Here is a 14,753-nt window from a genome sequence, read left to right on the forward strand (position 1 = left end):
ATTTTGATCGCTAATGTTCAAAAGAATTGAGATTTGGTGGATGTTACCTAAAGATAGGGTTGTCATAATTTACATAGGTCAAATCTGAACACATTTTATGAGAGGGGATACCCCCAAGTATGTCCGCCTATTGAGTTTTCGTTGGAAACCCTTGGGCTATTTTTGCATTTCGTAGAGCTTTATGTAATTGTTTTAAACTAGCATTTTTATTTTGATCAAAACATTGTGAAAATTCCTACAGTTAAAATAACTATTATTTATTCAACAATTGAATGTTTTAATGAAAATCTATCAATAATTCTTTGTTAGGTGTTCCCCCAGACACGAAATTTCCTAAAGGTAGGAAATTTTAACTGTCGGCGAGACTGGGAATAAACCATTTGAGAAGTAAACTGTTATACTCTGTAGAAAAAAACTGCGAGGACAAGACATTTTTTTAAGGGTTTTTTTTATAACCTCGACACATTGTTGCCTTATATTGTTGCATTATATTGATGATTGTTCCGAGAGTACATAATATATGCAGATTAGTATAAATGATAAGCATAATTGTTACCAAGTAATATAATAATTTTAACTGAAAAATTTAGTATCGCAAACTGAAATAATATTTAAATTCTAATCATTACATTCTTTTAAAACCTACTTGCGTAAATAGAGGGAAAGTGCTATAAAACTTCCCAGCATGACTGCAATTTGAGGCATTAGAAATGTCTGCAAGGTATAAAAATCATTATTTTATGTCTTCATATTTAAAACCGGGAATTTATCAAGTCCGGGTGGGAGTTTGAAACCCAAACTTTCCGGACGAAATCTGGAAGTCTGGTAACCTTACATAAAGAGCAATTAATTAAATGCAGTTTGTGAAGGTGTTACTCCTACTCAGTGATGTTCCCATCAATTTTGCTGAGGGTATACTCCCAGTAATCCACTACGCACAATATGTGTATGCGATCATATACATAATATTAATAATATGGAAGTTTTTAAAGCTTGAGGGTATAAGCTATAGGGGAAGGTCGGGTAGTATCGGACACCTAAGCCATTTCAATCATAACACTTTTTGTTTTATTTGTAAGGAATTAGTTTTTACACTAAATTATGCTGTAATAAGTTATCTAACATAAATTGTAAACTTTGGTTAAAAAAACATGGATTCTTATTTTTTAAACAAATTTTTGTCAAACTCTATTTTTGGGTAATTTTAAATTTTGGAGGGTTGTATCGGACACAACATTAAAATGTTGAAATAAAAACAAATAGTTCAGAAATAACATTTTAATGTGCAAAAAAAAATGAAACGAACAAAGTAGTTGGTTACTTAGAATAGTATACATGTCTAAAAATGAAAATAAGTAATAATTTTTTTATAAAAGTTGAAAAATATAGCCTATGGTTGGCTAATTTTCATTTTATTAAGTCCAACCTTTTCAATGGCTGATTTCATATTTGTTTCATCCAATTTATGTCGTGATTTTTCCATTTCAACCTGTTGGACAAAGAAAAACACCGTCAGTATTTTATTTTGGTGCCAGTAACTTTGTCCGATACAACCCGAAATTGGTTTGTCCGATACAACCCGACTGCAAAGCTACAGTTGTTTAACCACCACTAGATTATTACTTCAGCTAGACACTTTTATAGCCCATAATAATTAGATTAATATACTATCAGTCTAAAGGTATAACAATGAAACAAAAAACCTTACTCTATGTGTAAATCTATGCCCCAGAAGTTAAGTTCGTGCACGGCAATTCTCTCAACAAGCAAACAACTAGCTTTGCACACCAGAACGAACGGTTGATTTGAACCAATATGGCGTCTGTGACTTTCTTCCCCAATACGGCACACTATGTTGACCCAGTACGTGCTGCCCCTGGCGGCAGAATTAAGAAGCAGCCTTGTCCGATACTACCCGCTGTCCGATACTAAACGACCTTCCCCTATGTCTAAAAAAATGTTTAAGAGTATACGGCGTATGCGGAGTATACCCTATAGGAACACCTATGCTTCTGTTATGGCTAACACTATACGTATTTAAACGAGAGAAGATAAAAAAAATTTTTTTTTTTCAAAAACACTTTTACATAAAACATAATAAAATATCAGACCGACATTTCGAATTTTCCCTGTAGGGGGAGGAGAGGGCATATGCTCAAGGCAAATTTAATTGGAAAACAGAAAAAACTCACACAATAATTTTAAAAGCAATATTAATAATAATAATAACATTAATAATAGCAGTAACTTCTACAACAACGTTAATAATACCGATAATATTAATGTTAAAGATAGTTATAATAATAAAAAATAGTTATCTTCAAAATAAATACATGAAAAATTAGGTAAAATTGAAGTTAGATTAAACAAGGGAGACCTTTAAGATGTCTCTTAAAATATTTAATTCAAAAATATAATTTAAACAAACGAAATAAAAAAAGAAGAAATTAAAATGAATATTTTGAAAGAAGTTTGCTGAAATCAAGGAATCTATCTTTTCTTTCCTAGTTAATACTTTAAATACATTTATACAATTTGAAAATATTATTGTTATTCAAGTTAATATAAAAAATATGCTCAGAAGGTTTTTGAAAGATAAGTTTTAGTGCACTTTGGCACAATTCTGAAAAAAAAAAAAAGATAACTTATGTATTATGCCTACAGAAAATATATTTGTTTCTAACTAAGACTAAGATTTGCTGCAAACTCTTACCGACATTTTTATGTTTATTATTCGTACAAAATATTTTTCTTCCTATTCTAATATGAACATCTTTTTAATACGTAAAATGATATGTTGATGGAAGTATAGGTTTTTTTTCCTAGGAAAATCTGTATCATTTGAATATGTATCATTTGAGTGTTCACAACGAATAAAATAAAAATCTACAAAACATTTATAAAATGTAAATTGTTTAAATATTTAATGTGCGGTTATTTATGATACAGTAAAACCTGTAAAGTTGACCACCCTTGTAAGCTGACCACCTGTCTATGTTGACCACTTTTGTCGGGAACGGAACTAGTCCTATATTATATAATAACGGAAAGCCTCTGTAACTTGACCACCTCTAATGTACACCAAATTTGGTTTGGAGTATTGTAAAAAAAACCTTTGTAAGTTGACCACTTGGTTAATTTTTTTAAACTTAATTAAGCAAATTATTTAAATTTTTTTATAGCTTTCCAAGAATAATTTTGATGCCAGACCAGCATTTTACCAACTAAATAAAACAGCAGCATATGCTGCTCTATTCTCCAAACGTGGTTTTCTTTTGTTGTTCTATTTGATATAGCCTTTACTGTTCAACGAAAACTGGTATCTGTAAAAAAGTGTAAAGTCTTTTCTTCCAGTTGGAATGTTATGTGGCAGCACTGGAATTGTGCTAAAGAGGAAAGTTACTTATTTCTGGTGCAAGACATTAAGAGACAGGATATTTTCATTTTCACCTGCCTTAATGAACTAGGAGAGTCCAGCTTGTTGCTATTTGTATTATAAGTTTTGCATAAAATGGCTTCAAAAAGAAAGTTAGTTGAACTTGAGATTGATAAAAAGTATGAAATATTAAAATTAATTAAAAAGGGAGAAAGCCAGAGAAAATTAGCTGGCACATATGGAATTTCTAAAACTAGTGTCTAATATATTAAATACAAGGAGGAAAAACAAAAATATTTAAATAACATTATTTATTATTATTATTTTAAAGAATTGTTAAACAATAAGGGTAAGTTAAACAGAGAGAGTAAGTGTCAATTAGTCAAAAAATGAAAACATGACGCAAGAAATGACAAAAAATTAAAAAAAAAATCGCTTCCATCCTTTATAAGTTGACCACCACAGAACTGCACCACAAGTGGTCAACTTACACAGGTTTCACTGTACGTGTAATAAAAGAATTAAAAATAGTCAAGCAGCATGTTTCTAAAATAATAATGTGTGGATTGACCCAAAATATCACATGTAGTCATTTTTCAATTTTTAAAAATCGTGGTACAGTAAATTACGCTTTAAAAGTTTTGATATTTTTACTGATTTGTGTATTTATTTATTAATTATATTTTTGTATAAAAATATTTTGCAATACTCGATGCAACTTTTTGATGATTTTCTTCAGATAACATTTCGTACCACTTTATTCAACATAAGCTCAAAATTTTGTTTAAAAATATTTTAGAAGCTTTTATAACAATTACCTTTCAAATATTACCGTTTAAAAACTATTCTTGTGTGTGTGTGAAACAGATTTGTAGCTTATCATGCCATTAGCTTCATTGGCCGTGCTATAAATTAAGCACTCTTCGTCGCTATTAGAAAGAATATTCCAAGAAATACAGAAGAAAAAAGAAACTTGTTCTACCAAAGAAATACTCATTTTTCACCTTTACAAACTGTTTTATGATAGCTTAGCATAATGGTTTTTGCCCGTAAAGTGTTTCGGAACTATTTTATAGGCCTACCATTAATAAAAAAAAAGAAAAAAAAAACTAATATTAAACGCGAATTTAAATGAACGCTGGTCTCTTTCACGGTCTATGAAATATATATCTTTCATAAAGCAAACACTGATTTGATATTTTTATGCTGTTATTGTGGTAGCGTGAATGCCAGTATCTATCTCGATTATAAAGTTTGTTTAAGGGAAAAAATTGTTTATCGTGCGCCGTGATCATCTTTATAGCAAACAATCATCTTTCACTACTGTTAATGCACATTTTTTTTCTCTTGCTTTTGGCTGCCTATTTACTTCAGTACCTTTACCAAAATGGCTACGAGGCGAAACATTAAGCTCTTCAAAAGCAGCAGGCGGGAAGATAGCACTTTTAAACCTGGCAACGCTGCCGCGAGTTATGCGAGCGCTACCTTTTGAGCACAAAAGGAAGTGTACTCTACGCTTCGGGCGTTAGTGCGTCGACTTTTCTTTTGCTTTCTTCCGAAACGAAAAAAAGAAAAAGAAAAGAGTGGAATGCGTGAGACAGTATTTTATTTCGTCGCTCTCCGAACTTTTAAATAGTCTTCAATGTACAATTTTAAACTTCCAAGTAGGGCATTAAATCGCTCTTAACTGCTCATAATCTTTAGCGATATGGAAATTAAAATACTGTTGCTCTCTTTAACGAAAGAGCGGTAAAAGGGGCACTAAAATGAAATTTAATTTCTTTTCGTTTCAAACAAAATGGAAGTATTGTTTCCTATTCAACACAAGGCATGAAACTCTTTTGTAATTGCATCGTTTTTAAAGTCGGAATGGAGCCGTTTCATCTTGGGGGCAATGTTTTTAAATGATGCAAGTCAACGTCTCTTAAATTATATAGAATATTATTTCTTTTTCATTGCAATTGGAAAATACATATATTTCTATCAAATGTTTTTGAAAACGCATGCTACTGGATACCGTAACACTTCTAAATAAAAAATTGCTAATTTGTATTATTTTTAAAGAAACTGGCAATATTTTTTTCCAATTAATACTATTAATTCACACGCTCCCTATGTATATTTAAATATCTTGTTCAAACATCAATCAATAATAAAATACCTTTTATTCATCTACTCACGTTCAAATACTTTTTTTCAAACTTGTAGTGGATGACCACTTGACGTTTTCAGTTCTTTCAAACATTAATTCAGTGTTTAAACTTAATTAATCAATCTCGGAATTTTATTAGTTATAGTAGAAAATAAAATAGTTGTAAATTAAAGATAATTTAAGGTAGGAATTGACTTCAAAAAAAAAAAAAAATTGTTTATTACTTGTAAGAGACTTGAAGGATTCAATCTATTTTAATTTTGTGGGACTTTTACACACACGTTTTCTTTATATTACTTAGTCAAGTAAAAATTTTCCTCATGAAGATACTTACACAAATAATGAAACTATTTTTTCCCCGTATTTCATGTTATTTTATATGCACAAATGATCTATAGTGATGAGAAGACTTCAATCATTATCCGAACGTTGAGACTAAAAGTTATCTCTTTTGAGAAATCTCTCGCTAAATTACTGTGAAGTGTAAAATAAAGTCAAGAAAATCACTTAAATCAGAATTTAAGAAAATCACTTCAATGAGCAATTCTTTTCTTTGTTACCTTTTTTTCTTTTTCGTTTTAATTTTTTGTAAGCTTTTTAATTACCTCTTATATTTTACAAATAATAGCTACAAAGGGTAAATATCAATGCCCTTTTCTATTGGTGAAAACGAAAATAGTTCATTTATTAATTAATTTATTTATTACAGACGGCTCGGAAATTCCTGTTTGTGATGTGTGTATGTGTCTCTTAGACCTTTTGAAAGGAAGAAAAAATCATGAAAGCAAAGTTTTTCGGTAAGCTTATTAAGTTTTTTTTACATATTTTGATTTCAATGATAAATAAAGCAATTTGCTCACACAAGAAGTCTGAATTTTATTCTTTGTACCCGTGCAGTGGAGTTTTATTTAATAATCAGGTATTTAATTCGAATAAATTTTAGTTTATTATTCCTTAACTTATTTATTTATTGTATATCAAAAATAAGCTTTGCACTTTATAGTTTTAAACTTATGCAATTAAAATACCTCAATAAAATTTTAATCGATGCAAACTTCGAAAAAGCAAATGATAACTAGTTTTATTTTTTAATTATGGTCATTTTTCTGCAATATCTTTCAGAAATCTATCAAACGTATGAAGTACTTGTTTCTCACAATTTAACCGCAGCTATAAACGCACAGGTTGAAACTTGAATGCTCTTACTTATCTGTTTGAAAGAAACAGATGGAATACACACACATACACTTGATGCTATTAAGTGTAAAACGCTTCGTGTGTGCTCTGGTGAAAGAGATTTCAATAACAAGTCGAAAGGAAAAAAAAAAGTCAGAGCAAGAAGATAAACTCTTATTATCTTCTGCCCACTTGATTGTAATAGCGAAATCCGTTCAGTTCCCTCTTGTTACTAGTACTCCATGAAGTTAAAGCAATAATGGTTTGTAATATACAGGGTTAGAATTAAAGAACATACCAGTTTTAAAAATGTATATTTCACAAACTATTACACTTAACACTATAAACGTTACATAAGATAAACTGCCCAATTTTTCTTTTTTTTTTACTCACAAATGTTCAACGTGTGCGCCTTTCGTTACGCGACACACACCTAATATACATTTTGGAGAGTTTCTTTTTTTTTTTTTGTGATGCTGCCAGGGTTGGCTTTCTGCCGGCAGAAAATAGTTTTTGCCGTGCCAGTGGCAGGAACTGGTTATAACCGGTAACAACCGGCAGGAACTGGCAAATACTTAAAAGTGTCTTTAATAACTCAAGTAATTAGTAAATGATATTTGTTTTAGTATACTAAAAAAATTAAACATCATTTCATCATTTAAAAAAATAAAATCCAATGCTAGTGCCCTTGATTTAGTTCAGAAAAGGAACTTTTCAATTGCAGAGGCTCGTAGTATTTGAAATAATTTACCAAAGGATGAAAAATCATACGGGAGTGCTTAGGAAAGAAGAGTGACATACAGAATGAAACAGGCATTACTGATTGTAATGTGCTCACTTATATGTTTCCTCTAAATTGTTTTTGATTGAAATTATCATGTCATGTGCTTCAAGAAGAAAGTGCCAGAATTTTACTTGCCTAGAATTTCGTACCTAATGTCACAGCTTTGCAAAACAAATTGGTCCCATTTCTCAAAACTTATTTTTCTAGTCAAATTCTTTACCACAACCCCAGTTACTACATGGTGGACCAGTTATACAAAGATGAAAGTTTCACGAACATTGCTTACTTCTTGATGCATTGTCTGCTAGCTTTTCTGTTTCAAGAATATTCTAAAATTTATCATTTGTGCGTATTAAATTGAGAACCCGTTAAGACTTTTAAAACCACTTTTTCGAAGAGGCAATTGCAGGGTTCCAACAATTCTGAATTGTGATAATTTTGTAATAAAATTAGAGTATTTTGGTTAACACTTAATTATTTTTTCCATGCATTTTCTGTTGTATATCAAGAATTAATATTTCATTTTGCGAGTTTTTGCCAGTTTCTGCCGCAAATGTGGCAGAAAGTGGTTTTTGCCATGCCGGTTTTAACCGGTTTCTACCAGTGGTTTTAACCGCCTCGGCAGAAACTTGCCAACCCTGGATGCTACACGTATACGATCCTTCAGTTCTTGCAATGTTGCACGCAATGGTGGTGTATATAAACTGTCTTAGCCGATACACCATAAAAAAAGAAATCACGTGGAGTTAGGTTTGGGGGTCTGGCTGACCAACGTATAAAGGGTAAATCATCATCACCTGCATCGCCAATCCAGCGATGCAGAGCATCAGTGGCAAAGCGAAGTGAGAGGGGGGGAGGGGTAAAAGCACACCCCAGAGGTTTTGGATTTAACATTGTTGCCATTCCTAATACAGTAGTTTATACGCGTGTAAAGACTTAAGACAGACCCCCCCCCCCCAGGAAAAAAAGGAATTTCTTTCAGCACTAGCGTGGAACGTGCTACGTACGTTCAAAAACACTTGAACAGTTTATTTTTAGTGCTAAGTTTATGAAATATAAATTTTAAAATTCTTTTATGCTAACTCTGCATAACATATTTTGGAAAAAAAAAAAAGGTGACTGAAATTTGACAACAAAGGAAGCTTTTAAAAATCGGGAAAAAAACACCTATAGATTTCTTGTTACTAAGTTGTCAGAACTCTCAATTTTGGGCAACTTTCGCAATTTTTAATGTAACATTTTAAAAGTTCACAAATGCCGTTATCACGGCTCATTGAATCTAAAGAGGGACAATTCCAAGGTAGCAAACGTTTCACTGTTGCACAAAACACCCATCAATGATTCCAAGTATGTTAGACTCTTTTTTTTATTGCATTAACATTTTGAAGAACGAAGACCGAACTTATATGTAATACAATACAATTTTGAGTTTCAAAATAGCAGATGGATCATTGATGCACAAAACACCCTTTAACGAAATCCAGATATGTCAAATTTTTGTTTCAATATATGAACGCTATGAAGAACATAGACCAGACTTCTATGTATTACAATAAAATTTTGAATATTTAAATAAAAATTATTTGAATAATTTCTTTTGTTCGGTAAAGGACGTATCTCATAAAATAGGAGCACAAATCTAACATATTCGGAGTCTTTTCAAGATGTATTGTGCAAAAAATGATAAAATTATTAAAATTTAATTGCCCAGAAAATATTCTTTCCTTAAAGTACCGTAAACACGGGCTAATTTGGCTCACACTTTTGAACTTTACTCCTGTTCAGTAAGTTACCGCCCATTAGCCAGGGCTAAAGCAGAAAAACATGAAATACACCGCCAGCTCAGTCATTTCCAGCCGAGGACTGCAGTTTCGTGCTTATTAACACTCATCAGCCCGGCATAGGAAAGTGACTGAGCTGGAGATGGAAAACCTCTTAAGGAAGCCAAGAGTGCCAAACAAACTGGTAGCTAATATAGAATTAGCTCAGACCAGACGAGTGGCCGAAACAATGGTTCGGTTCGACTCGAACATCGAAGGCCATCATGGTAAATTCAGTAAGTTACCGCCCATTAGCCAGGACTAAGGCAGAAATACATGAAATACAACGCCAGCTCAGTCATTTCCAGCCGAGAACTGCAGTTTCGTGGCTTCCTTAAGAGGTTTTTCCATCTCCAGCTCAGTCACTTTCCTATGCCGGGCTGATGAGTGCTAATAAGCACAAAATTGCTGTCCTCGGCTGGAATTGCCTGAGCTGGCGGTGTATTTCATGTATTTCTGCCTTAGCTCTGGCTATAGGGCGGTAACTTACTGAATATACCTGTCTTGCCTTCAATATTCGAGTTGAACCGAACCATTGCTTCGGTCAATCGTCTGATCAGTGCTAATTCTGTGTTAGCTACCTGTTTGTTTGGCACTCTGGGCTTCCTAAAGAGATTTTCCACCTCCAGCTCAGTCACTTTCCTATGCCGGGCTGATGAGTGCTAATAAGCTCGAAACTGCAGTCCTCGGCTGGAAATGACTGAGCTAGCAGTGTATTTCATGTATTTACTCCTGTTGTCTCAATAATTTTGTAACTACAGTTGGCTCTCTGTTCAACGGCTTTCAAGGGACCACAAAAAGTCGTCCTTAAGTAGAAAGTGCCCTTTAATAGAATACTTTTAACGCTATCGTGGACCATCTGGGACCGTGAAAAGCCGTCGTTAAATAGAGAAAGTCGTTAAATAGAGCGTCGTTAAACAGAAAGCCTACAGTATTCATATTTTCAAGCTATGGAAATCTTTCTGACCCATCTATAGAGTTCTCTAAATTTAATTTTTAAATACTGATAACTTTGTTTGAAAGTACATTGTTAAAAAAAATCCTGAAATTTTACAGTTAAAGTTACTGGCATCCATGTTGGCAGTACCTTTTACCGTAAAATCCTATTTTACTATAAACTCTTAAGGTAGAATAAACGAGAGTTTAAAAATGCAAAATGCAAGCTGCAGGTTCGATCTCGGGACCTTCGGATTGGCAGGCGGCTTTGCTGCCCCCATACGAGTTGGGACACGTCAAGTGAGGGGAAATACTGTGTTATTTGCTTTACACTGTAAGTAACGTGGTATATCAATTGGCGCTGCAATCGTTTATTTTTCTCGGTAAAATTTACTGTACTTTTTGATGTACTGTAAATACTCCATTTTACAGTAATAGTTACCATAAAAGTTTCCGAAATTTTCAACAGTGTATTGTTACCCTTTTTAATTTTTTTTATTTTGGACACCCTTGCGTTTAGGTTACTTTGGCCCAAAGTGGTTTTTGGTCCAAGAGAAAGCAGTGCGTTCATGAGAAAAACTTTATTTAAAAGAAAAATACATTTTACAAAAAGTTTGAGTCACACTTATTCTTTTAAAGAAAATTATTTTTTAAAAATGTATGTGCATACTTAGTGATTGTCTCAGAAATTACCGGCGTGAACCATCTATCTTTTTATTGGTGTTGGAGGTTGAATATTTTATTTAACAGAATACCATTCATAAATTTTCTAACTTTTCGGCTACTTCCAAAACGTGCTGGTGCGTTCCATGCTCGCAACATTAGCTTGCGGTGTGGTTGAATCTTCTCCTTCTTTCACATCAACAGATATCACTGGAAACCTGAGCTCGTTCCATTCTACTACAACAAAATTCCATAAACTTTCCATCACATTTAACAAAATTTGTAAGTAGCAGATGCATCTTGATCAACTTTTTCTGAACCTCCTGCAGCTTTCAGTTCTTCTCCATCTATCATAATAAAAGACATGTAACCGAGCCCCAATGACTTGAGTCTGTAATCGCTCTCATAATTCGTAGCATGCAATTACAGGATTTACGAGTATGTTAAATGCGCTATGTTCAATAGTTACTTTATCTCATTTTAACATGTATAAATCCAGGTAAGTTCCCTTCTTTATACCTTTTATTAGAGACTATGCGTGCTTCTATAAAATTGCCTCTATCAACCTTCTGAGGTGTGTTTTCAATATATTTTAGTGATGCTTTAATGAGCCATTTAATTCAAGAAAATAAATTTGCAACAAAGAAATATCTTAATGCTTAATTTATTAAAAGGCAGCATTTCTTGCTTTTGTCGTGATTGTTTGTAGTTCTCTCTAAGCCCCCATTGTCTTTTTCCTCAGTAAAATGATTGGACCGGAAGTCATACATTAAAGGTATGTCATCATTTGCATACCTTTAATGTATGACTTCCTAAAGTAGCTAATACACTTTTTTCCATTAAAAAAATTCTTTAACAGCTTTCAAAACGAAAAAATAATAATTAAAATTAATAAGTTCATTAAAATAAATACATCGTATCAAAAAAAAATCGTTTCTTTTTCCCCTGTTGCCAAAAATAATTTTTAAATGAATTAATGCACTTACCAAAATAAATAAAAACAATAAAATGTCAACTTAAAGAAATACTTTTCATTGTCAAAAAAAAAAAAAATAAATAAATAAATAAATAAAATAAAATAATCGTCTGCGCATATCTTTATGTAGAAACATAAGATACGTCAAGAGCTATTTCCAACAAAATTTGTTTGAAAAAAATCCGCCTTCAAGTACGGAATCTACATTGACTTTAAGTTTCCCCGTAGGCGCTAATGTTAAGGGATTTGAACTGTTCAAAATTGAACGGAAAATTCTTCAAATCAAAAAGATATTTTATATACAAGTTTTTCATCAAAAGCTTTTTCCTAGTTTGTTCGAATCGGACTTTTAATTTAAAAGTCATTAGGGGGGGGGGACAGACAGACAGACCGACAGACATTTTCCCCCATCTCAATACCCTACTTTCCAATTTTTAATTTTTCGATATTTATTTAATTATTTTATTTATTTTTGACTTTTTTTTTGTTTTTCGCGATATTTTTAAGATGCATTAAGCCTTCTTTCATGCTTTTTTCTCCTTTTTCTGACTTTTACTGGGAAAGTAGGCTAAAAAGGGGGGAAGGGGATGAGACGAAGTATAACTTTGTAAAAATAAGTATAACTTTGACCTTGAGCACCATTGAAAGATGATTTGATTTAAATTCCAGATGCATTTAGCACATTAAGGATCTATTTAAAAAGTATTTTCGAATTTATGAATCATTTTCACAAAAATGGTACAGCTAATGTGACAAATTTTGAAAATCAAATTTAGCAATTACCACCAATTAATCATATTTTTATGATTTTTTTTTATTGTCATTGAGTTGCATGTAATCAAATATCAATTGTTTGGGGGAAAGTAGTTTATTGAAGGGTTCAAAAATATTCTTTTAACCAAGAAGGAGAATATTCAAATCATTAGGAGTTAAAATAAAATTTAATATAGGCTGAAGTGCAACTAAATAAATTACCTACTTTATTATACCTTTTACATAAAACTAATAGCTTCCGTGACTAGTCAGCTACTTTGAAAGCCAACAAACTTGGTGAGTTTTTTTTTCTGACAGTTGATTTGAACTTTTTAATGTCCATTCTGTTGTATCAATAAGTTGGCATCATTTTTACCGACTTATTTTTGCGTCAAATGTCTCACAAAGTTTGGCAAGAATATATCTTCGCCTCAGAGTAACACAGAAAGATATATTAGTGTTATTACTGGGACTAGGTGTCTTACTGTTGCTCTGAGGTGACGATAGACTACTTCGCTTGAAATTGCAGGTAGAAAAGCAGTTTTAAAATATTTTTTCCATTTCATGCTCATTCTGTAACTGTAAATTTTCTTTAAGATTAGAACGATTTTTTAAAGCCTTATATTTGTCCACTATGTTGCACGAAGTGGTCAAACTATTTTAAAATCGTTTATAAATGACTTAATATTAGAATGATTTTTTAAAGCCTTATATTTGTCCACTATGTTGCACGAAGTGGTCAAAATATTTAAAGATCGTTCATAAATGACTTAAGATTAGAATGATTTTTTAAAGCCTCATATTTGTCCACTATGTTGCACGAAGTGGTCAAAATATTTTAAAATCGTTCATAAATGACTTAATATTAGAATGATTTTTTAAAGCCTTATATTTGTCCACTATGTTGCACGAAGTGGTCAAAATATTTAAAGATCGTTCATAAATGACTTATGTACTACCCTTAATACTTTAGTATACACATATACGTGGAGAGTTAAATAACTAAATTAATTAAAAGCATCGCATTTGGAATACATATGGGTTATTCTCATAAAAACCGTCATTTTCATGTCTTTGTTATAATTTACGAATTTTTTATGACTTATGCAAATTTTTAAGGGCATAAATACTTTTCAGAATAGAGTTTAACAACATAATTCAGGAAAAATTACTATATATTTTACTTTAAATGCCTTTAATGAAAGTCTAAAAAATCCCCAAGTGCTATTCCCACACTTGACCCCACTATTATTTTAAAAAAAAAAGCAAAACTTTTTCTTAGCAAACAAACAATAAGTACACATTTTTCTGTTTTTATTTCAAAATATTAAATAATTTATTTTAAAAATCATTAAAAATAAATTTTTATTAAAATTAGTTTACGTAATTGTTTTTAAATTTGTCCCCAGGGGGGGGGGGGCAGGTACACTGTTAGAAATTCAGGAAGATTTTCTGGTAATTGTTACTATAAGATGGCGGATTTAACGCATCGCTGATTTTTACTGTAATTTATACCGGAAAAATAAGCGAGCCCAGCTCCAATTGGCTGCTGTGACCTACCGAGAAAACCGTAAAATTTTACGGTAACATTCGATTTTTACGGTAATAGTTACTGGCAACATGGATGCCAGTAACAATTACCGTGAATTTTCCGGACAATTTTTAACAGTGTAGTGTTATTCCTTCACAACAGTCAATTTCCTTCCCAGAATCGCAGCGAAATAATTTTTTTTAGACAAATAGACTTCAAGCTGGTAGCCCCCCCCCCCCCCCCAAATATTGTGCCAGATATTTGCGTCTTTAATTGTTGGAAAGTTTTTCCTGAAATCTTTATAAAAGCGTAAAACCAGACGAGGTTTTTTGCGTCGTCATTCACCCACATCAGTTTTTAGTTAAATAAAATAAAATGTTACATGAAAACTGAATAATAGTAAGTTACTTCCTCGTTTGAGAATATTTGTATGAAAGTTATATTAAATACTAGCCGCCTGCGGCGACCAGCTGGTCCGCCTTTTTACGCCATTCGCCTTTTTACGCCAGGGGTGCCGCCTTCGGCGGCTGCTTAAACAATTTAGCGACGACATTAATCAATGTTTTTCTCTATAAATCAGTATCAT

The 14,753-nt window shown here is 32.1% G+C and overlaps 1 long non-coding RNA gene across 1 annotated transcript in view; it reads left to right on the top strand.

The window, feature by feature from the left end:
* Positions 1-6,235: 6,235 nt before the first annotated feature.
* The window catches only part of LOC129226640 (uncharacterized), a 101,132-nt gene continuing 92,614 nt past the window's right edge, over positions 6,236-14,753 (top strand). Inside the window, exon 1 of the long non-coding RNA XR_008580810.1 lies at positions 6,236-6,325. This is a non-coding gene — a long non-coding RNA (uncharacterized LOC129226640). The remainder of the gene's footprint in view (positions 6,326-14,753) is intronic.

This window comes from Uloborus diversus, chromosome 7 (genome assembly GCF_026930045.1).
Source record: "Uloborus diversus isolate 005 chromosome 7, Udiv.v.3.1, whole genome shotgun sequence".
Lineage (NCBI taxonomy): Eukaryota > Metazoa > Arthropoda > Arachnida > Araneae > Uloboridae > Uloborus > Uloborus diversus.